Source organism: Phaenicophaeus curvirostris, chromosome Z (assembly GCF_032191515.1).
Source record: "Phaenicophaeus curvirostris isolate KB17595 chromosome Z, BPBGC_Pcur_1.0, whole genome shotgun sequence".
NCBI lineage: Eukaryota > Metazoa > Chordata > Aves > Cuculiformes > Cuculidae > Phaenicophaeus > Phaenicophaeus curvirostris.
In genome coordinates, this window is record NC_091431.1 from 42,462,256 (window position 1) to 42,486,832 (window position 24,577).

General features: G+C 41.4%; 1 protein-coding gene and 1 non-coding gene across 7 annotated transcripts in view; one reads left to right on the top strand and one right to left on the bottom strand.

Annotated features, from left to right (window-relative positions):
• Positions 1-24,577, top strand: part of NFIB (nuclear factor I B) — a 271,625-nt gene that overhangs the window by 45,865 nt on the left and 201,183 nt on the right. The gene's annotated exons all lie outside the window — the stretch shown is intronic.
• Positions 6,480-6,551, bottom strand: TRNAH-GUG (transfer RNA histidin (anticodon GUG)). Its single transcript has one exon. It is a non-coding gene; the product is annotated as a tRNA-His (tRNA).

The following is a 24,577-nucleotide window of genomic DNA, read 5'->3' on the forward strand; positions in this document are numbered from 1 at the left end:
GAGAGCACTTAGTAAAAAAGCTGTCTCTTTAATTTAGACTTTTCTGATAGCTTGCGGTGATCATATAGCCTTTAGTACTCTGTGTAGGGGCTACTGCAACCTCAGTTCAAATCTGAGTCAGGAACAGGTACATCTTTTGAAGAGGTGTAAATACAGATTGCATACCAAAACGTATCTATTAAAGATATCTAATACTTAGATGAGAAAGCACTTACAAGCTCTGTAACTTGTATAAGAACATTTTGCTGTAACAGCACATGTCTCAAATATTGTCTCTGTAATCCTGTTGAAAAGTATCTTTTTAAAAATCTAAACATCTAAGGATATTGTGATAAACACAGTCTTATAGTGACCATGTAATTTTTACTCACTACAGCTACTTAAGTTCTGGACCTAACCATGAAGTCTGTTTGGGTTTGATCTTTGTTGCTTTTTCAATCTAATAAAGCAGTCAGCCTGAATTGCTTGGAAATACGATGTGGTAGATGTGGAAATCCTACTTACTTAGGCATGAATGGCTGCTAGCAGAAGCTCTTTGCTCATGACAGACAAGAAGAATCATCACTTGTCAGTATTTCCAGTGATTCCCTTTGAATTTGTGGTGGTAGCAGTGTGTGTAACTTCACTGTCCTGCCTCACTGCATAATACAAGCTCAGATTCTCAGAATGAAATCTTTGAAATGACTATGTGGATTTCATTAATTAGTCATGGTAACTAATGGCAGTTTGTATAATAGATGATAAATTAACAACAAAATTACTTAGTTGGAAAAGGTCATTAAATGGTGTTTATCAGATGATTTGGATACCACTGAACGGGTATTCTAGTAGTTGGTGCTTTAATTTGATAAGGAGTTAATTCAGGACATCAGTCCTCTGCGTAATAGATTACATCTCTGCCAGGATCAGGAGGATTCAAGCTTCGTGCAACAGGCCCAACCCTAGCACAGTGTGAATGACAGGTGGTTGTCTCTTTGCAAAGCTGCAGGAACTTTCCTTGCCCTTTGAGCCAGTGAAACAAAACTTTCTTTACACCAATATTAGGAAAATTCAAAGTTTCATATGCCTGCAAACCTGGGAGGGCACCTCACCCCTGGACACTGGAGGCTGCAGGCTTAGACTTCCAAGTTGAGACATAGTAGTCCAGTGACCCCTGGCATCTTATCACTTCTCTCAGGTTCATGAGAGCTCTTTCTATTATGTTTTTTAAAATGTCTTTGAGTATTCCTCTGAGTGGCCTCAGACTTCCTGTCTAAATATCATTCAGCCCTTAAGGAGCGTATCAGAGCAACTAGCTCTTGAATTCTTGGTCTAATTGCTAAGGCAGATGTGACTGATTTCCTGAAACAAAGCAATTAAGAAACATGCACTCATGAAAAAAATACCAAAATGATCTTTCATACCCGCCTGTAGCCTCTCAGAAATTTCATCCATTGTGTTAGATTTTATAAACTCCAGAAATGCCAAATCAATTAACTGCAGGTGCATATATTATTTAAAGCATCCTAGCAAATTAAGTCCTGGAACAGAAATCCAAAAACTGTAATGCTAGAAATTCTGGTCTACTCACACGTCATACTGAGGTTGCCAAAACCCTCATGACCTCATGCCGAAAACAGTCATGACCTCATGCCGAAAACAGTCATGACCTCAACTTCCATGGAGTTGATTTCTCTGTACCCAGTATTCATCTGTAGCTAGAGTGCAGAAGCACTGTATTATCTTATTGCTAGTTACAGTGATATTGATAATTTTGGAGAGTTTTTATAGGACAAATTCAAAATGTACTTCTTTTTGTCTTATAATAAGTTAGCCAGAAACAGTGGACATTCTGTTCACTATAGTTTAGGATAGTGGTATCTGTATTGCTAGCTCAATACTAACACTCTAAACTGAGGGCAAGAATGGCATCAGACCTGTGTTACCAACTCCCACTGCAGTTATTTTTAATCCTCACAAGAGAATTGACAATAAAACCCAACATCATATTGGAATATAAACATGGAAGTGCAGGTGGTTTCCAGAATTCTATTTCCTGAGAAAATACTTGTCAATTTTCCCATCTTGTTAGGGAAAGAGAAAACAAAAACTTTAGTACAAATCATTTTCCAAGGAAAACAGGATTGCAGACTAGAAAACACAGAAATATAACTGTGGAACTGATTTTGAAGCTTGAATTGTACAAGGACTTGACTGTACATTTCTGAAATATGTGAGACTTCATTCCTAGCAGACTTATCTAGAAAACACCCTCCCAGCTGGAAACCATGATCTAGTAAAAATATGTTCCAACATCCTTCTCTCTTACTTGGGAAGATATGGATATGATGAGTGGACTGTTTGGTTGATAAGGAATTGGTTGGATGGTCGTATTCAGAGAGTAGTGGTTAATGGTTTGACGTCCAGATAGAGATCCTTGACAAGCAGTGTCCCTCAGGGGTCTGTACTGGGACCAGTGCTGTTTAATAATTTTATCAATCATAATGACAGCGAGATTGAGTGCACCCTCAGCAAGCTTGCAGATGACACTAAGCTGAGTGGTGCAGTTGTCATGCCAAAAGGATGGGATGTCATCCAGAGGGACCTGGACAAGCTGGATAAGTGGCCTGTGTGAACCTCATGAGGTTCAACAAGGCCAAGTGTGAGGTCCTACACCTGGGTCAGGGCAATCCACAGTTTCAGTATAGGCTGGGGGATGACATGGTTGAGAGCAGCCCTGCGGAGAAGGACTTGGGGGTGCTGGCCGATGAGAAGCTCCATATGAGCTGGCAATGTGCACTCGCAGCCCAGAAGGGCAATTGTATCTTGGGCTGCATCAAAAGAAGTGTGGCCAGCAGGTTGAGGCAGGTGATTTGCCCTTACACTCCATCCTCGTGAGACCTTATCTGGAGTATTGTGTCCAGCTCTGGAATTCTCAGAATAAAAATGATATGGAACTGTTGGAAAGGGTCCAGAGGAGGGCTACAAAGATGATCAGAAGGCTGGAGCACCTCCCATAGGAGTACAGGCTGAGAGAGTTGGGGTTCTTCAGCCTGGAGAGGAGAAGGCTCCAAGGAGACATTATAGCGACCTTCCCGTACCTGAAGGGGGCTACAAGAAAGCTGGGGAGGGACTGTTTACAAAGGCTTGTAGTGATAAGACTAGGAGTAATGGTGATAAATTGGAGAGGGACAGATTTAGGCTAGAGATAAGGAGGAAATTCTTCGCCATGAGGGTGGTGAGGCACTGGCACATGTTGCCCAGGGAAGTTGTGGATGCCCCATCCCTGGAGGTGTTCAAGGCTAGGCTGGATGGGGCCTTGGGCAGCCTGGTCTGGTGGGACCTGTCCCTACCCATGACAGGGGGGTTGGAACTAGATGATCTTTATGGTCCCTTCCAAATCAAACCATTCTATGATTCTCTGTTCAAAATATTAACAAAGATCCAGGTTTACATGTTTCCAAAGCTCTGATTTTTTTTTGTTTCAGAATGCTTTGATGGCCAGAGAGAAGTGTTCATTTTAGCAGCCTTCTCTGCCTTTAAGTAGGGTGCTGATCTGGTGGGAAATGAAGTTTAGTATTTTAAAAATAAGAGAGGAAAAAATAGTACATGCCTTTCTCTGCAGGTCTTCTGAGTCCTTTTGTGTGTACCATTGTTCTTGTGCATGGCTCTTTCTATGTAGAAAGTCAAACCTTTAAGACATAGAGGTGTCTATGTTCCCAACAGACTTAATTCACATTTTGGCTCTGACACTCATAAGGTGTATCCACAAACAACACTTGGGAAGAGATTTAGTTCTTTTTAGTATTTTTTAATGTTAGTTGCTTATTAGGCTTAAAAATGCTAGAGTTTTTAAGCTGTAGTGAAAGACACCTAGTTGTTAAGAAGGCAACACTGAACAGAAAGACACAAAAAAAATCTGAAATGTTATTTCAACCCAGTATAGATTTCTGTTTTACTTCCTTCATTTTTCAAGAGTGCAGCAGAGTTCGTTGTATCCTGTCTGACACTCATATTAGGTGTTGAGCTGGACAGAAGGGAATGGCTGTTTTGAATCTGCAGTCATCAAATCAAATTAATTCTGTTTTTCATTCGCTTTACAGGAGTGCAGCTCATATTAAAACTTTTATAGGCCCCCTCTGAAATCTTTTCAAAGGGCTCTGGTCAAGAAGACTCTTTGAAAGGAGATCTTCTGTGTTAAAGAGAACTCCTGAAAGCTTAAATAGCTGGTTGTGCTTTAGCAAAGAATGCCAGGAATTCAGCTCACAGGTGGGATGATTTTACCTCTGGAAATTCAACTCTGAGTTTACAGGGTATTATTGCAGGATGGGTAGTAATTGGGGAAAATTTGGCAGACAGGGAGATTCCTGAGCCTGATGTGTAAACATAATTACATCAACAATGTCTGATGCTGCATTCTATAGCTTTTCTCATAACCTATTTTTCGTGTTTCTTAAAAGAAAGCATGTCCTACTCTTTAAAGAAGACTGCGTGTCTTCTTATTTGTAAGCTTCAGGAGTTACTCACAGTACTAGAGAGAGCTACACTGGAGTACATATAAAGATTGTAGTCAATTTTTGAAGCTTTCAGCTTGTACCTCTTTGGGTTGCTTAGGCTCGAGTTTGAACCGTACAGCTTCCTGCACTACATTTCAAACTACTGAGTAGAGCCTGGTTTTACTTCTCCATCAAGACTTCAGCACAAATCTCAAAACTATCAAACGTCCAAATTATTTAAATAATCTTTTCTGTGGCTTTCTTTTAAAAAAAAATGTTTCTCTCTTTTTTTATATCTCTTGAATTCTAAAATCCATTTTTTATTCTTAAAATTTCATGGATGTGTCCTCGATTTAGGATTTCACAGAGCAAAATCAGCTCTTTGAGTTAGATTCAAAAACATCTGATAAATATCTTTTTTACAGAGTTTTGTGAATGTCATTCATGTGCTTAATGTTTCATAACTTTTTTGTCCTGCACTTTTTTATAAAGAAATGTGATATATGTTTTCTCTCTGCCAAATACAACTCAGAAGATGACATTTTGTGATCTTTCCTTTAAAGAAATATCTTCTTTGCTACAAAGAAGCCTCCCTCCAAGGAGATCCCCACACCAAATTGAATTTAGGTGTTCTGTGCTGGTCTTCTTAGTTATGTGAGTCCTACTTTAAAAGCAATTCCTTTTCATCTTAATAATTTCAAGATAGTCTTGCTTCCTTACTGAGCCCTGGGTAGACACCTGGAGAAAGTTTGTCAAGAGCTAGTAAGACTGTGTCTGGATGCCTGTATATTGTTTGACTTCAGAATGACATACATTGCCTTCAGAAAGGGAAACATTTGAGATTCTGGCCTCAACTGTTAGAAACATACAGCCATTTCCCATAAAATAATATTCATTGCCTTTTCCTTTTTCATCCCCTGCTTTTTTTTAACTTGTAGTTGGGCTGTGTGCTCGAGTATGAAGAAATTGTTTGGTCAAAATAAGCAGTTTTCACTTCAGTCAGGGAGATATATAGCTATCTAATGATGAAATTAAAATTTGTCATATGATCTGAAGTTTATGAATATATGTTTGGGTATCTGAAGTTTATGAATACATGTCTGAGTATCAATAACAAAAGAGAAGTAGAACTGTATTACTGCATTGTTCAATCAGTATATAAAGTGCCTATCTCTAGAATTTGGAAGTGTTTCTTGAAAATTTCTTTCCTTCTGCCTTTCAGCTAACTTCTTTACCTCACCATCCTCATTCTGGGAAACCATTAGTCCCTAAAGCCCCTGCTCAATAACCAGCAGCACCCACCAGGCAGTGTAGGCAGGATGAGAAAATGGTGCTTAAACAAACAGATAATCATGTCAGACCATTTTCCTCTTGGGGAATCCTCCCAGTCACATCATCCTCTCCCCACAAAAATGGCATTACATTTCTAGAAGTGTCTTACTTCTCTTTATTAAAATTTCAGATCTAGGTGTCATGTGTCCCATTTGCTGCTATTGATCACCAGCCTTATAAGTGTGTCATTCTTGGAACTAAAAAGCCTCACAGTAAAGAAATTATTTGCGTGTAATTTCATGCCTCCTTTGCTACTCTTCCTATAAAAAAAAAAATAATTCTGGAATTTTCCTTGTGGACAGATCATAGAAATCAGTTTTTGCTGGGAGAGAGAAAGAAGATGTGTTAAAAAACTGACAGTGAAGTCATTGAAAATGTTGTCCCAATTAACCTTACTACAACATCTGTGTGAAATGCTTGAAATCACACAAAAGGAGACAAAAAACCCTATGGTGCAAGAAGTGTCAACCATCTCATCAGGTAGCAGTCAGCGACATGAACTTTTTTGTGCAGCAACTGCTTCCTCTCATCTGTTTTTTCTGAACTTCAGACACTGCGGCCTGTTCAGCAGTTACTGCAGAGCCAGGGCTCAGGTGGGTGTCATGTCCCCAGTGGTTTGTTTCCAGCAACAAGCCTGCAAAAGCAAGGATTAAAACAGTTCTCCCTTCTCTGTGCCGTGACTTGGATTTGAACCAAGGTTGCTGCAGCCACAATGCAGAGTACTAACCACTGTACGATCACAGCAAGCTACAAAGGATGTGTCCAGCATCTTGCATTTTCTGTCCCCTCTAGCAGAACCGTGCAAGCATTGCCACCTAGTGCGGATTGGCTATAGTGTTCCATGTGCTGACCTCCTCCCTGGGGTGATCACTGCTATTGTGACATGCCCCAGCATCCCCGTTGAAATAGCACTGCTGACACAGAAGTAAGTATTGGCGACAGTCTCAATTAATGTGGTGGCTTAAAAGATATATTCCTGCTCCTTTTGGCTATTACAGTTTGGTGTTGAAATCTTTTGTTGCCTTCTATCTGGCTGTCTGTCTTCAAATATACAATAATTATGGTCTGTGAATCTTTTTTTCTGTCTTCTATGCTTTGCCTAGTGGTGGAGGAAACTGGTGAAAACAACATTCAAAGTTACATAATTATTTTAGAAGCTGTTGAAAAGGAAGCATAAAAACACACATTTCCCTCCAGCTGTAAGTCAGATTTGAATCAAAATTACTGTAGCCACAGCACATAGTACCAGCCACTGGACTGTCATGGCAAGCTGGGACATTGTGAGAGGCTTTGAATGGACATTGCAGAAAAATAAGATTTATAGTAAAATAGAAAATGTTGATAGGACTGAGTCATCAAAGCAGGATTTCTTTTGAGGCTTGAGAGTTAATGTTTCAGAACACAAGTGTTCATAGTGGAGTTATTCTAATAATTGTCTTTATTAAAGATCTTGTATATACCATTTAGTCTCAGGTTTTAATTCTTTGTTTGACAATGACAACAATAAAAGATTGATGATAGCAAGTATTGTTATTTTTTGTTAATGTTAAGAAGGTGGAAGATATTGGTGAGTGCACTAAAGGGCAAAGAAGATGGAGCTAGGCTCCTTTCTGTTGTATCCAGAGACAGAACAGAGGACAATGGGCACAAAATGAAATAAAAGTAATCCTTTCTAGATCTAAGAAAAATTTGTGAGGGTGGTTGAACACCAGACCAGGTTGCCCGCAGAGGTTGTAGAGTCTCCATCCTTGGAGATATTCAAGACTGACTGGACATGGTTCTGGGCAACCCACTGTAGCTGACCGTGCTCAAGCAATGGTGGGACTAGAGACTCCCAGAGGGGCTGGCCAGCCTCAGTTGTGCTGTTTCTCAGGAAAGATTAAAACAAACAAACAAACAGGAAAACCCAAACAATGAAAACCCAAACCAACTAATGCCTATTAACCAAAATAAAATATAGTGCTTGCAGGTTTTTTTTTGTAGTTCTCTATTTCTGTATTGTATAGCTGTGCTTAACAGCACAAACAATTGAGCAGAACGGGTCTATGAGTATCAAGTTATGGGATGCTGAAAGCTTGACAGCCTTCCCTGCCAACATCTACAAAGTCTGTGTGAGATGGAAAAGTAAGCAATAGCTAGAGGTTAAGTATCTTAGTTGATACAGAAACACTTAGGACCAAGAGTCTTGGTGTCTTGTCCTATGTTTTCAGAATTGACAAAGCTTTGTAATATGGATCCGACCCACGTCACATCTGTGTTACATTTTTTCTGGGAGTTATAAGTGCCAGGTCATGGGTATGAATGGTTAATTTTATAAATCAGCAAGACTGCGTGGAATTTTCAAGCTTCACTTTTTGCTAAGGTGGATGAATATACATTGCATTGTTTCAGCCACACTTCTTATGATTATGAAAAAAGGAATTGGCTAATTTTTTTTCTACTATCCACAAATAAATAAAAAGATATCAGTTTGCCAATTTATTCAGATTATGCTCTTTTTTCTTCCCTTTTCTTTAATTACTCCACCCAACATAGTTGGTTGTATGTGCTGATATAATAATAAGACAGCAATTGTACTGAAAATTATTGCATTACTAGAAGTTTATCTTGTTTCAATATTTGTAGTGCCTTGGATTTGATCCAAAAGTCTATATTATTTTAAAAGTGCACAAGGTCACATTTCTGCACCTAAACACATATGTGCAGCTCTATTTGCATTGCTTTCCAAGATTCTGTATGCTAAATGAAAGATTTTTACATCTGTAATACTTCTGCATGGTTTCATGTTGATTAAATGCCTATCTACTTCATATTTAAGGCCTATTAGCAGCCCAGTAATCTTCCTCTGTCACTTCCACCCTCTGTACTTGCTCTTTTGTTGAAACCAAAACAGATTATTGTCAGACAGCCCAATGCAAAGCTACTGATGGCATGATACTTGGTATCATTCAAGACTGAGTGATTTTTAAAAACATTTTAAACTCAAAAGCATGTTTGCTACACTATAAGTATGCCTCTGGCTTTGATTCAACATGTACATTTGTAACTGTTAAACTTGAGTAGTTGCTGTTGGCGTTTAGGGAAAAACTTATCGAATTAGACAGTGTCAGCATGTCTGAATACAAAATATGAGCCTCTGGAGATCCTTTGACTCAATAGCATGTTAGTTGTGTTTCTTTAATTGGTTATGGTTGCTGAAATTTAGGTAAGATCTTGATCAATTTGGAAATTAGGAATCTTAGCCTAGTGGTACTGAATACGAGTAGGTCTCCTTGAAATAATCCTGGCACACTGTGTTTCCAGCATTTCCCTCATTTAAAAATGATCCAAGAAGCAGTGTATGGGCCTAACTTGGTAGCAGAAGAAACTTAGCTATGCTTACAAGTGGTAGGGCTGCCCTACATAAGAGTGGGCAATGGCAATGTCAAAGAAAAGATGGTTCCAGAATAAGACAAAACCCGGGACAAGTGGATTTGAACTGAAGACGTCATCTTTTTTTCCTGTGTTCAAGGTGTGGCTGTTCGGAAGTAGCAAGACCTCATAAGTGTATTAGTAACTCACTGTGGTACATCAGACCTCTGCCCCAATACATGTATGAAGCCATTTGTAGTACAACGTTCTGTATTGCAGGAGATATTGGTGCTACAGTTCAGATTATGCTATCCTTCCAGTAAAATCCTGTCACCTTGTCATCTGTCTTCCCCTTATGTTACTGCCTTTCCTTTCTGTTCCTGTGGAATTATATCAACATAAAGGAATGCATCGGTACACGTGTTGGCCTATTTCCCTCATGAATGATGAAATAACATCTAGCAAAATGTCCCCAGAGTAAGAGGCTGTTTCATGGGCTCTGTTAGGGAGACAGAAGAGCTAACTCAGCTGCTAACTCCTATGAACTTCTCTGCAAAAAGAATTGAGCCTTCCTAAGGAAAGAGTATTTCAAAGCAAACTCTTCATAAACTAAATTCCATTGCAGTCATCCTGATGACACGGTACCATTAAATAAGTCTGAAAAGTCCTTGTGGTTAAACTAAATACTTGCAACACAGTATTATCTTTGCAACTGGGTAAAACATAGAAATTGAACATCTTGTTATACCTGGTTTTAGTTGCCTGAGTTACTATGTGTCGACTGGTTGGATGGTTGCATTCAGAGAGAAGTGGACAACAGCTTGAACTCCAGAAGGAGCTCTGGGACAAGCGGTGTCCCTCAGGGTTCCGTACTGGGACAAATGCTGTTTAATATCTTCATCAATGGTATAGACAGTGAGATCTTGTGCACCCTCAGCAAGTTTGTAGATGACACCAAGCTGAGTGGTGTAGTTGCCACATTGGAAGGATGGGATGTCATCCAGAGGGACCTGGAAAGGCTGGAGAAGTGGGCCTGAACCTCATGAGGTTCAACAAGGCCAAGTGCAAGGTCCTACACCTGGATCAGGGCAATCCCCAATTTCAATACAGTCTGGGGGATGACGTGACTGCGAGCAGCCCTGCAGAGGACTTGGGGTTGCTGACTGATGACAAGCTGTATATGAGCTGGCAACGTGCACTCACAGCCCAGAAGGCTAACCATATCCTGGGCTGCATCAAAAGAAGTGTGGCCAGCAGGTCAAGGGACATGATTCTGCTCCTCTATTCCTCTCTTGTGAGGCCCCACCTGCAGTACTGTGTCCGGTTCTGGAATTCTCAGCATAAGAAGGACATGGAACTGTTGGAACAGGTCCAGAGGAGGGCTACAAGGATGATTAGAGGGCTGGAGCACCTTCCATATGAGGACAGGCTGAGAGATTTGGGCTTGTCCAGCCTGGAGAGGAGAAGGCTCCGAGGAGACCATATCGCAGCCTTCCAGTACCTGAAGGGGGCTACACGAGAGCTGAGGAGGGGCTGTTTACAGAGGCTTGTTGTGGTAGGACTAAGGGGAATGGGTATAAACTGGAGAGGGGCAGATTTAGAATAGAGATAAGGAAGAATTTCTTCACCATGAGGGTGGTGAGGCTCTGGGACAGGCTGCCCAGGGAAGTTGTGTATTCCCCATCCCTGGAGATGGTCATGGCCAGGCTGGATGGGGCCTTGGGCAGCCTTATCTAGTGGGTCATGTTCCTACCCATGGCAGGGGGGTTGGAACTGAATGATCTTTAAGGTCCCTTCCAACCCAAACTATTCTATGATTCTGTGATTCTATGACGGATTATTTAAGAACTCATTGCAGTTGTCACAGTTCTTAGGATAGGTATGCAGTGTAATATTAGACAGTAAAAAGATTTGGTTTTGAAATGTATTAGTGTTTTTTCAATAGACTTCAAAAAAACTCATCCTTTATCAAAATGAGTGGTTGATGGTGGACAAGTGACAGGGGACAGGACAAGAGGAAATAGCCTCAAGCTCTGCCAGGGGAGCTTTAGTCTGAACATTAGGAAATAATTTTTCACAGAAAGGGTCATTGGGCACTGGAACAGGCTGCCCAGGGAGGTGGTTGAGTCACCTTCCCTGGAGGTGTTTAAGGCACGGGTGGATGAGGCGCTGAGGGGCATGGTTTAGTGATTGATAGGAATGATTGGACTTGATGATCCGGTGGGTCTCTTCCAACCTGGTGATTCTATGATCCCATAACTTAAAATCACTTTTTAAAGTTCACATCCACAAGCACAGATGAAACACATGGAAAAAAGGTCACCCACAACAAGTATGCACTTTTAATACCAGTACGTGTAACACTGTCCTAAATGTGGCTCCAACCAAACTAGAAGTATTTAAAAGCTTCATAAGTATTAACCAATGCCATTTTATCATTTTTCTGCAAAGTTACTGCCTAATACAAATAATAAATTGAAGCAGGAAAAGGTTAAAGGCCATGCCTGTCATGACGTAAATTTTTACGATGACTCAAATGACATAATGGATCCTGCCTTTAGACTTCACTTTGACTAAAAGTGTAGTACAATGATATTATTATTACCACTGTCAAACACAGACCATGGGACTATTTTTTTATTATTAAATTAAGCAAATGTGCTTACACTTAGTTACGCTCCATGAAAAGCATTCCAAATGATTTATCTGATAAAAATTAATAACTTGTTTCATGTAATTTTGAGTTACTACATCTGGTTAGGCAACACTTTTTCTCCGTAAACCTTAAACAGCTTAATATTTATCTGAGTATTTTTGCTGGGTAAAAGAGGCTCCCTCTGCTGGATCTATAGAAAAGAGTATGGATCTGCCTATGTCCTGTGGACAAGGGCTGAGTATCAAATGGGGAGACTAGTCTTCGTCTGGGGCTTTGCCATTTATTATAGGAAAGTGGATTTTGTTATTGGTCTTGCTTGTTAAAAGCACTACTTAAAGGACAAGGAGTCAAAGCTTTATCTACAAGGGCTGTTGAACCACTGAGAGAGACTACTGGTTCCAAAGGGACAAAGAGGCCTTTCCTGAAAACAGCGTTTTTCACTAACTGTTAGAGAGCCAACCCTTTCTGTGAAAACAAACTAAAATTTTGCATAGTAAAGGAAAATCTGTTATGAGTCTATCAGCCCCAAAGAATTTAATTTACTTACAACTATAGCTCACCTGTGTCCTTCCCATGACAGCAGAAAAACTGCCTTGCCCTCTTTCAAAAGCATGAGTTCAAAAACCATGAGGTTTTATATGAAACCACAAAGACACCTAAGACAGCACATTCTGGCAGGGTCTGTGCAGAATGGGAGGATAAATGAATAACTATTTTTTTGGAATGCTCTTTTCTTAATGAAAACTGATATTATATAATCACAATTTTATTCATCTGTTATTTATTAATTATAATTATATGGTTGTAATTATAATTATTATAGAATCTTCGTTGTTCCACAGTTGCATAAGGAAAACATCAATGTTACCAAAATCAGAATTAAATACTGACCTACTGCAACACTACAATTCATAAAATCTGCAACAATTTCCTCATTTTTCAAAGTTTGGAGAAACAAAAATAAACCATGAAAAAATATGCCCTTCTTAACTACTTGTTTGGCTTTTTGATTATTGCTGCCCTTGGAATCAGCATGTGCTTACTGCTGTGTATGAACAAAGGGGCTTCTAAGATGAGTGACATATTTATGTTCTGAGTTGCAAAGTTTCATAGATATTTGTAACATTCTGTCCTTACCAGGAACTGTGACCAATTAAGCCTAGAAAGCTTTCTTGGTCAGATCACTTCGTGTCCAAAACAGAGAGAGAGCATTTTCTATATTAAGTTGCATTATTTTTCATGTCTAATTTAAGACCCTCTGCGAACTGGTTTTCATAAATTTCACTGCATCTCACTTCTTTTCCCTGTCTCTTCTAGCACTTTAATACCTGGTTGTTATATACTTAGATCTTTGGCAGTGTTATCTATGTGACTTAAATTTTGACTTGTAATATGCATATTCTGAAGAAGGAACAAAACTGAAAGTGTAGAAGGACCAAAACTGTCTTTTCACATAGCTGTAGGAATTCTTTGCTTTGTTACTTGGTTACAGGAGAACGGTGAGCTTCAGCTATGCATTTAGACCTCCATGTTAGCTTCTGTGTCTTTGTATCTAAACAAACAACACTAACCACAACAGAAAAAGGGCTATTCTTAAACAGTATGGGATTAGTAGACTATGCCACTATTTCCTGGGGGGAAAAAAAGCTACTCATGATCACAGAAACATGGAATCATAGAATCACAAAATCATAAAATAGGTGAGGTTGGAAGGAACCTCTGGAGGTGATCTGGTCCAACCCTTCTTCTCAGGCAGGGCCACATAGATCAGGTTGCCCAGGGTTGTGCACAGCCAGCTTTTTAATATCTCCACTGATGGAGCCTCTCTGGGCAACCTGTACCAAAGCTCAGTCCCCATGACAGTGAAAAGGTGTTTCGTGATGTTCAGGGGGAACCTCCTTATTTTGACTTTGTGTCCATTGCCTCTTGTCTTGTCACTGGGCACCAGTGGAAAAAGCCTGGCTGCATCTTACTTACAACCTCCTATCAGGTATTTCTATACATTGGTAGGACACCCACTGAACCTGTCATGTGGACAACACTGGACTGGCCATGGCTTCCTTTTTCATCCTGCTCTGGTGAAGGGGAAACTATCCCTAGATGTATTTGCTCATGCAGAGAAAGAGCACACCTCATCTACAAACCGGACATGCCTTCTAATGGGTCAGAGCAGCAATACTATAGACATGCCAAAGCCAGGTATTTCCATTGTGGTTTTACAACATTAGATGGGGAAAATCCTAGTAAAAATATTGCCATGCCTGCTGTTGTGGTATCCACCACACAACCTATCACTAGAATTAGGTAAATGAGAGCTAGCTTTTTTAACACTAAAGTAATTCTTGTTGCCATCACTGAAAAGGCATTAGAGTTAATGCAGGAGACCTTTCAGAACAGCTTCCAGTTAGCACAAAGGCACTAAAGAATGGTGAAGTGATAATCTGTTGTAAGTAGGCACTTCCTCTCATGCGTAGTAGGAAGTTTCCTTTATCAGATGTAGCATTAGCATGCTATAACCAGCCTTTCTTTCAACAGATGGACAGTTCTAACCCCAAAAGGAGACACAAATAAAGGGTTAACATTTTAGGGAAGTAAAGAAAGTAACAAATTTCAGCATATGCTTGGATTCTGGAAGCTAGAAAAGTTTGCTTCTTAGTTACCATTAAAATAGTCATTATAAATAAATAAATAAATAAAAATACAAGCAAAATATTGCCTTAAACATTTCTAGCCCCAGACAATTTCTGCACAATGTCACAAATTTCCAGCAACAGATTTCATACTGCTGACTGCTACCTTGTGAGCCTGGCGGTCCAGGAAATACTCCACCTAATATACAGATGATTTATCCTGTCTGTATCTCACCAATCTGGATCTAGGTACAATACAGGAGACCACTTTGGAGGCCTCTCTATGTTGACGTAAACAGTATCAACCACTCTCCTCTTGACTACAAGAGATGTTATACATGGCAATCCTGTTGGTTAGATATGAATCTTCCTTGCTAAATCCATGCCCTGAATGACTTTATTCACCTTCATCCATTTGGACATGGCTTCCAGGAGGATTTGCTTCATAAACTTACCATGGATTGAGGTGTGGCTGACCAGACTGACATTTCCTAGATCCACCATCTTGCCATTTTTGAACAAAGCTATGTATTGTTTACTTTTTTTCAAGTCATCAGGATCATCTCTAAACCACCATGACATTTTGAAGATGGTATAAAGTGTCTCACAGGGACATCAGCCAGCTCCAACAACATCCTGAGACACATTCTGTCTGGTCCCATGACTCACGTGTGACTAACCTGCTTAAGTACTCCTTAACTCAATCATCCTTAACTCTTGGCCTTGATAGTAGGCTTAGGAACTTAGGACATCTAAAAGCAAACAGAACCAGTAAAAATCAAGGCAAAGAAGTCACTGAGAGTCTCAGTCTTTTCCGCAGAAGTCTTTATTGCTGCTTTTCACATCCCTTCAAAATTTCAACTCCTGTTAAGTTTGACCTTTCCTAACCTCATCCTTTCTTGTATCTCAAAAAGTTCTTAGAGGTTTGGCCTATACTAACTAACAAGGAGACCTGTACATTATTTCTGATACGGCTTCCAGCTGACCCACTCTTCCTTTTATGTTGGTAGCATACAAAGCTGAAAAAATTCAGTCCAGGGATACTTCTCAGTATCTGTCAATTCATCCTACATTGTACCTCACAGTAACTGCATTTGTTTGCTGAATCAGAACTTACATAATAAAAATACAGATTCCTGTACCTCACAGAAAAGGAATTCAGCAGAATTCAAAGAAACTCTGAAACAATAAACATGAAAATATTCTCTTAATTTTGTCTTCTGTGTTATGCCACTCAGCAAGAGCAATTCTATAATACAACGCTGCTCCATCAGCACTGATATCAAGTCTCTACAACCCCACTAAAATATAATTTATAATTCATATTAACAGCTGCAGGTGGCACCACACGATACTATGCTTTTTTTTTTTTACTTTTCCTGTATTCGCATTTTTTTTTCTAGGTAGTGGATAGGGATACGGACAAGTTTCACAACTCATGCCTGTAACAGGCAGCTGATGATGTTTGTCTGAGAATGTAATAAAACAACACACGAGCAGAGGACTTTTCAAAATTATGGGAAATTCTGTTTGAAGCATACTAGGGCCTTTTACTATATTTTTTCCATTAAAATCTGATGTAGAAAATTCAATGGGTCACTTTCAAGGAGCAAATATAGCAAGGGGCATGGAGAAATAAGTGTACTATACCAGCTAAGGCACACGCAGCAGGAATCCAGAAATCCTATGACTGCTTGAAATCCATCTCCTGCTCTGCTATCATACACAGAAACATGTACATTGCCTTCACTTTTTAAGCTTCAGGGATAGCGCAATCTTTGAGGTTTTTAACCCCTTTAAAATTCTGATTTAAAGTTTAAAAGACTGACAGTAATTTTTCTATTGTCAACTCGGAACAGAAGCAGTCTGTAACCAATAGGTCTTCATGCCCTTACCCAGATGTTTGTGCCTGATCTTGATGTACAGCTACCCCTTATGCATTTGTCAGTAAAGTGGAGTGTTTTTCACATTTAATACTGGAGAAGTAAAATGTTTAGAAATCTGCTGTGCACAGGACTATCACTTTTCTATGTGTTCAGTCAAAAAAGAAGAATAGATGAGGAACATTTAGAACAAGATTTTCAATGAAGCCCATTTTCTCTCAGCATACTGAATACCGTAAATGCTGGATCTGGAAACCATTACAATATTTTTAGAAGCTGAAAACTAATCATAATGAGGTCTTGCAAACAATGAACTCTATTCTCCCTCTGACATACAGAAGGATTTACAGACATATTATTGCCTGTGCCTTCAGAGGAAAATCCCTTGTGCATTAGCACAATAGGACACAAATATCCACTGAGTTCTTCCACAATTACAGTGCTAGTTTCAGCCACTTACATATTTTTAATTATTATTCTAACAGTAGATGGCAACATTTAGTTGAAACTTGGCAAGCCTTTATGAGCTTTACAGAGTCATTTCAGTTCTGACTTTACTCATGAGACTTACAGAAGCAGAAAAATAACATATAGCAGCATAAAATTAGAAATTGTAAATTAACTAAATTGTTTAAATTATCTGTATAAATGAATATAGCAAATACCTTACTTTCTTCAAAGGTCCAGCTTGCCCAAGATAGTTTTTGACTGAAAGCCAGCTGTGCTCTGACAGTTTGTCTGGCTGTTTGGAAAAATGTGAATGTTCTAAGGGTTAAGCTTTCCTTATACAAAACCATAACTGGAGGAAAGCAGCAGATTAATTTCTTAAAGAATTATCAATGAAGCTTTTCCTGAACTGCACAGCTTGGATTCAGACCTGAATTGACAGCATCTCAGGACATTTGGATCAAGCTTTTCAGCGTAGGCATTTACAGTTCTCTGACTTTTGCCGTATCTGTTTCCTGTGATAAGAACTCAGTGAATATTCCCATTTAATGCCAAAGTTAATGAGAATTCTGCTGTTGACTTAATGGAAACAGGAACATCATCTGTAACATTAAAAGATAGAACTGCTCTCAGTTACTAAGATCACAGTAAAGCTGAAATCTCTTAACACTTCAGAGTTTGTAACAGATGTCCACATGCTTCAGGTGCAGGCTTAGGCATAAGGTGAAGCAGTATGTCTCCACTCACCCAAGGTGAGCAAGTATCCATATAGTGGGCTGTATTCTAGTATTTGGATACACACTGAAGGTATGCATGTGGTGTCTGGCCTTGGCAGAGGAGGCCAAGGGTTTAGGAAAGGAAATGCCACCTGCTTGGAGGTATCTAGATATACTAGTCAAAGTAAGGCTATGTGTGTGTTTAATTAGAATAGGCAGGACTGCCAGAACTAAAGACTCCCCTCATAGATATGTTCAAGTAAAATATTTTCTTCAAGTTTTAATTATTTAAAAATATTATTTATAGACCTTTGTGTAAAATACATCTCTGTGTACGTGATTCCTTGTGTGATCTGCCTTGAAATCTTGGGCTTCAGCTTCTCAAAAACAAAAAGAAAGACCATATAATCCAAGAACATTCACCAAATTCTTCTTCTTACATTACAGTGAAAGTAAAAAGCAGATCAGTGGATATTTTAATGTGCATAGCTTTGTGAACTCTTCTGACCAAGGCACATATTCTCCGTGGATAGTGCATCAATCACTCAGAGAGACTAGGGCATTTATTCCTGGCTTTTAGAAGCACAGCCTGAGCCTTGTGCGGTTGCGCAGACAAGTACAGAAAGAATGTCATTTGAGAGGGAGAGTGGGAGCTGAGTGAAGAGAGGAGGCCCTTGTATGGGGAAGAGAGAAGAAAAGAGAAAGGAAGAAGGCCCAGACACTGGAAAGCAAGATGCCTTTTGAGTTGCCAAGGCTTTTACAAAAGCAATCATGAGGTTATCCAAGAGGGAGTGAGCTTCTTATCATAAATACACAGATGATTTCATGGGCATGCTCTGGATCTCACCACACTTCTATGCGTATCCTGTTAAGTAATGTTTGGTCTCTGACTTTTTCTTGTAGAAGGATGTCTCAGGCAGAAATTCGCTGGAGGCTGCACAATCCACAGGGCACTTATGTGGATGTGGAATAGTTCAGTAAATGTCCTGTGTACCTATAGTTATTGCACATTTTTTCTGATAATGAAAGGAGAGATAGAGTATTAATAAACAGAGTATTTTGGAATTGTAAAAAGTAGTAAACGTAGGGCAGAAACACTGAGATAAAGAGGTGTTTAATCAGAGGAAGACAGGAGCATCTAGAGATACCCCTCTGTGCTTCAATTGTGACTGCAGAATTCCTTTGAATTCATCCCCCTGCAAGGAAATTCAGTGCAGCTGCTGGAAAAACCTTTAAATGTAGAGTGAGCAGGAATAGGAAGCTGCTAAAACTTTGGCTGGCTGTTAGGACCTGTTTTGAGGAGAATGTCCTAGCACAAAAGACACAGAGGCTTAAAAGCTGAAAAGCAAGACAAATCAGGAGCTTCAGGGTCACTCATCTTATGAAACAAGTGGCATTACACTTACAAAATGTTACGTCAATATAGATTTCTATTTACAAAACCAAGGTTTTTGTAGGTGATTGAATGATCCTGGAAGGAATTAGGAAGGACAGGCACACATTTTCACTATTCTCTGCTAAAACAGCAATGCAGTTAGGCAGTAATTGCCTACTAGCAGTGTGTGCTATTTGAAAAACCTGAAGAACACAAACATAGCTAAACCAGGAGGTTAAATAAGGGGGTTGGAGCATAAGTTTTCATACACTGCAGCTTGAAAATAATGTGGGTAAAACAGGGCCTCGATTTGGTGCTGTCTTTTCTGGAATGTATAGTGCAACTGGATCTAAATTTTGGGAGAGTGCCCAGTTTCAGATGTCTAAAGGCTCTGTTGAAAGCAGTGGAGACTATGCACTGCCAAAATTTTATGTACGCAACTGCAGATTGATTGCCTAATGGCACTGGTGGGCTTTGATCGTGAGTATCTGGAGAGAGAAGTCTCAGTAGGCACCCTTTCCCTCTTTTTACTCATCTAACTCCTAATTCGGCTTTTTCTTATGTTTTCCTCCTGTATTTACTACAAGTCTTTCACTGATACTTGAAGTACAAAAGTTCCTTTCCACACATAATTCTTTTCTCTAACAACATCCTAGTTGAGGACAGTGCAAGAAGAGTTAACTGAAGAAGGTGCAATGGTATGCAATTGCTCTAACACTTTGTCTATTTTGGGCTTTATGGGTGAGAGAAACAGATGAAGATGATTTCCTGTCATTCTCTGTTTCTTATTAGTAAATTGTAAAGAATTCTTAGGTACAGAACATCCAAGCAGGATCATCATCTGTAAGCAAGGGAAAATTCTTTCCTTACAGTTTGGTCAATGTGTGAGTCAGAGTCACATAAAAGATGTAATAAGCTTCTTCTGCTCACAATTAGAGGTTTTGTTCTGATGGCAAATTAAAATTTAAGTCCAGTAGAATTTGGTGAGAAATCTTGCAGATTCCCAGCTAACCATATATTGTGATTCCAGTTAGTAGCTAATAGGACTCAGAAAATCACTTTTATTGGCTCCTCCTTTCCATTTGATGTACAATTCTGGAATTGTGCAAAATTACAGCAAACTGCCACGAGTATATCTTCAGTCTATACTCATTGCACGCTTCCTTCTCTTAATGGGATGGGAATAAATGAAAAAAAAAAAATACCAGACTATATAGGCTCTGATTTTTAGTGAAAAAAACTTGCAGAGTCAACGAATTAAAACATGTTTTTAAATCATCCTTGCCCTAAAATCAGCCTGTTCATTTTTCTTTATAACTACGGTTATGGGGAATCATCTCAGAAGCTTCCAACTCTGCTACAAAGACAGATGTTCGAACGATCCCCTCCTGCTCAGTATCAGCTGTTCAGCAGAGCTTGCCCCAGAAACAAAGGAGCAGTTACCACGCAATTCTGGCTGCCTTTTCAGGAATGATACAGGGATTTTTTTAATAACAAAGGTACCTTCTTTGTTCTGAGGGTCAGATAGGAAGCCTCTGCCAAGTGCAGATTCAGCTCACGATCTATAGAACTTGCTGTGGCTCCTTGCTCTTAAACTTTTTTACAGGCTAATTATACAACCAGACAATTATACAACTCAGCTCATCATCCTGAGTCCCCCATGAATTCTGCATCTCTCCCTTTCAGGCATGAGGAATTCACTTATTTGATTAGCAGCAGCAGAACAGGCCACTTGAGAAAGAATGTGGGTAGCCTCACTGTCTGTTCTGCTGTGGGTAGAGAGTGAGGTAGTGAACTTGATTCAGTGTTCAAAGATAAACAGTCTTGAAGGCTACACTGTCACATCATTTTACTCATAAGTCAGGGTCCTTGGCTGTGGATGTGAAGAGAATCTAAAGAAATTAAATAGAGAAATCCCAAACCAGGCGAGGATATAATGTCGGCATGCTCTTCAGGGTTGTCATGTGATTTTCTCTAAACAGACTTCACAAGGAGTCCCCTGAACATAAAAGCAAGCTACATTGCTGTTTTCCTTTCCTTTGGTCCCTGGGTTACCGTTGTAGGAGTGGTTCTTTTCTTTCAGAATCTAAAAGCTTTCTGAGAGGTGAATTGCAAAGTGAAAAATAAACATCAAACTTAACTTTGCGTATTAGGGCATTGACCGGGGGAAAGGAGAGAACATTCCCCATAAATGAACTCCCAGTTTGACAAAATCATAAAAGCCTCATAAATGATTAAGTACAGAAAATAATGGCAGTTCAAAAATATGGTAACAAAACACAATAAATCATTCTTGGAGGGAACTCATATCATTTTCATGAATTCAGATGACAATAAGTTCTTATTTTACCACTCCTGAGCTCATAAAAGAGGCATATTTCATCCCAAGGGTAATGTTAAGATACTGTGAGTTCAGCCCAGAAATATGTGCTGAACATCCCCCCATCGCCAGACTAGGTGGAGCCTTGTGCATAGGACTAAGGCTTGAGTAACCCTTTCAAAACCTTCCTCCTTTCATGGCCCTCCCTGCTGCTGTGCTCTGGTCTGAGGAACATGTCTGGCTGGGGTTGCTGAGTCTCAGGGAAGAGATCATTCACGCTTGGTATTGCCTCTTAGGTATTCAACAGTCATCAGTGGACTAGAGGCGCCATTACTGATGTGTGGGTCACAAAGGGAAAGAAATGAACATAAAAAACATAAGGCATATTTTGGCCATAAGTAACACCAGGAGGACTACTGTAACATAAGGTGGCCTCCATATCTGATAAATTGCACCAAAATCTAATTTGGCTTTTCTAACAGCAGGCATCCTAGGAGCCACCCTTGCCTCACCTGTCGTTTCTAAACATGCCATATGCACTTCAGTTCCCAGAAGTGCAGGACAAATTCCTAGACAGCTACTCTGTCTGAAAATGTTAGGGATGAACATATTCAAATGGCAAGGAAAAAATGTCATCTCCCTCTCCCCTCCGATCACCATTAAAGCTGTACTTGAATGTTACCATGGCTCTCCTCGGCCTTTCTTTCAAGACAGAACAAATCTAGGTGTGTCGTACTTCCTTTTCAGGTCTCATTTTCTCTTATATTTGGAAGATGTCTCTTTATTTTGTTCCTATATACACCCAGCAAAGACATTGTATAGACTTCAGCCTAAATTTCTGCTATTTTGTAGTTAAGTGGAGAACTGTATTTCACTTCACAACTATGGTAGGAGCTGATGCTCTCTGTTTTAGTGGGTTGCACATCTCTGCCAAACTCATCGGCTCAAAGCAAAGTGGAGATCAGGAGTTGAACGCTCTGTCCCCCATGGAGATAATGGCTTCCTGATGTTAGCTTTTCAATTTCATAAAATGGGATAACACTGGCAACCTGGCTGCCTTTGAAGATTTGGTTGTCGAGCTGAGGTAGATAGCAACAATGATGATGTCTAAACACTCAATTTATCCTAGATTTGAGATGGTTAAGAAGCTCCACTTGACGAAGTTGGAGAGTAAAAAGTCTTCAGCAAACAATGGTATCTCTTTATGATGAGACAGAATTTGGGAGCACATGGTGCAAAGCTTAGACTGCAAGAAACAGACAGCTCTGTGGAAAACCTCTGGATAATCACGTCCACAGGCATCAAGCTTGATGGTAAGCCTGCCAGGATGATTCCATGGAATGTTATTTTTCATTTTGCTTAGTGGAGAGGCAGCAAGCAATGATACCAGTGAATAGTTTTAAGCATTCACTGCACCTCAGTAAATTAAGTGCTAAGGTGACTTCTGGAGTCTTAATACAGACTTGAGTCCATAAGCATTATTGTGCAGAACTCAGAAGACCTGAAGTAGGACAAGAGTAATTATTTCAGGCAGGGCACATAAATGTAGAACTTTTTATCTTTGCTTCACTTAATGCAAGGTCAATGGTCCATTCACCTCCGAGGGGTTTGTGTGCAAGTAAATGAGGCCACGTTCCCAGTGCCGTTGTGTACCATGATAAGGTGGATGTGCCCTGAAGAAGGTCCTGGGCAGATGATAGGTCTCTTGGACCAGGGTCATGCAAACCGGCCTTTGATGGAGGAGACAGTGCAAGTAGGGCCAGCTGGTTGTCACCACTGACCCAGGTGTGAAGCAGGCCACAGATGCAGACAGGGGCCTTGAAATGATCCAGCGATCACAGAATCATAGAATAGCTTTGGTTGGAAGGGACCTTAAAGATCACCTAGTTCCAACACCCCTGCCATGGGCAGGGACATGTCCCACCAGAGCAGTCTGTTCAAGGTCCCATCCAACCTGGCCTTCAACACCTCCATGGATAGGGCAGCCATGGCTTCCCTGGGCAACCTGTGCCAGTGCCTCTTCATCCTCATAGGGAAGAATTTCCTCCTTATCTCTAGTCTAAATCTGCCCCTCTCCAGTTTATACCCATTGCCCCATGTCCTATCACTCCAAGCCTTTGTAAAAAGTCCGAGCTTTCTTGTAGCCCCTTCAGGTACTGGAAGGTCGCTATAACATCTTCTCGTAGCCTTCTCTTCTCCAGGCTGAACAACCCCAACTCTCTCAGCCTGTCCTCACATGCAAGGCGCTCCAGCCCTCTGATCATCCTTGTAGCCCTCCTGGGGACTTGTTCCAACAGCTCCATATCCTTCTTAGGTTGACGATTCCAGAACTGGATGCAATACTCCAGGTGGGGCCTCACAAGAGATGAACAGAGGGGTAGAACCACCTCCCTCGACCTTCGGCGGGGGGTGTGTGTGTAGCCTGAGACCCACACGGGGCAGGGGGACGCGGCGGCGCTATGGGGTCGCTAGGAGGCGCTAGGGTGCCCTATGGTGGCGCTATGGGGGCGCTAGGGGGCGCTATGGGGGCGCCAGGGTAGGCGGCCGTAGGTGTCGCCGGGGCTCGCCCCGGGGGCATGGAGCGGCTCTGACCAAATTAGGCGACTTTTCCTCCCGAAGAAGGGGGGCGAGAGCCTCGGGGCGTCCTAAAAATACTCTCGTCGGGGCGGGGTGGGGGGCGCGTGAGGCCGGGGGAAGCGGCAGCCGCGGGCTGGGACGGGGGCGGAAAGCGGTGCCGCTTCCCTCGCTGGAAAACCGGCTCTGCCAGCGGGATTTTCAAATCCGCGTGGAAGGGTGATGGAACGAGTGACGCGGGACGGCCGGGGGAGGAGAGGGCATCGCCGCGGCAGGTGCGGGGCCGCGGGCAGCTCCCGGAGCCGCCCCCGGGGCGGCCCTCACCGTGGCCTCGGGGCGGCCGCCGTGCGAGCGACGGGGCGGGGGGGGGGAGGGGGGGGTGTCTCCTCGGCAGAGCCCCGCCGCCTCCTCCTCCGTGATCCAGCAACGAACACGAGCTGAAACGAAGCTTCCCGGGCGAACAAAAGACGCGTGTTGTTGTTGACCCTCCCCCGCTCCCCGTCGCTCCCCAGGCCGTGTGCTGCGTCGCCTTTGTGGGCTTCTTACTTTATATTTAGTCCCTTCGTGGAGCCTTTATTACCGCGTCAGGCTGGGAACGCGTTCGCGAGGAATGCTCTGCCTCTCGCCGCCTGGGGTTTTACGGTCCCTTCTGCTCCGGGCTGCGGCTCCCGCTGGAGCGGAGCCGGCGGTGGGGACACCGCGGGGGGCGTTGGGGGGGTGGGGACACGGCGGGACACCCGCGGTCCCTGCGGCCCCGGTGCCTCCGCGGCTCTCCCGGTCCGCTCTCCCGGCACCGAGGAGCCGCTCGGTCCGACCGC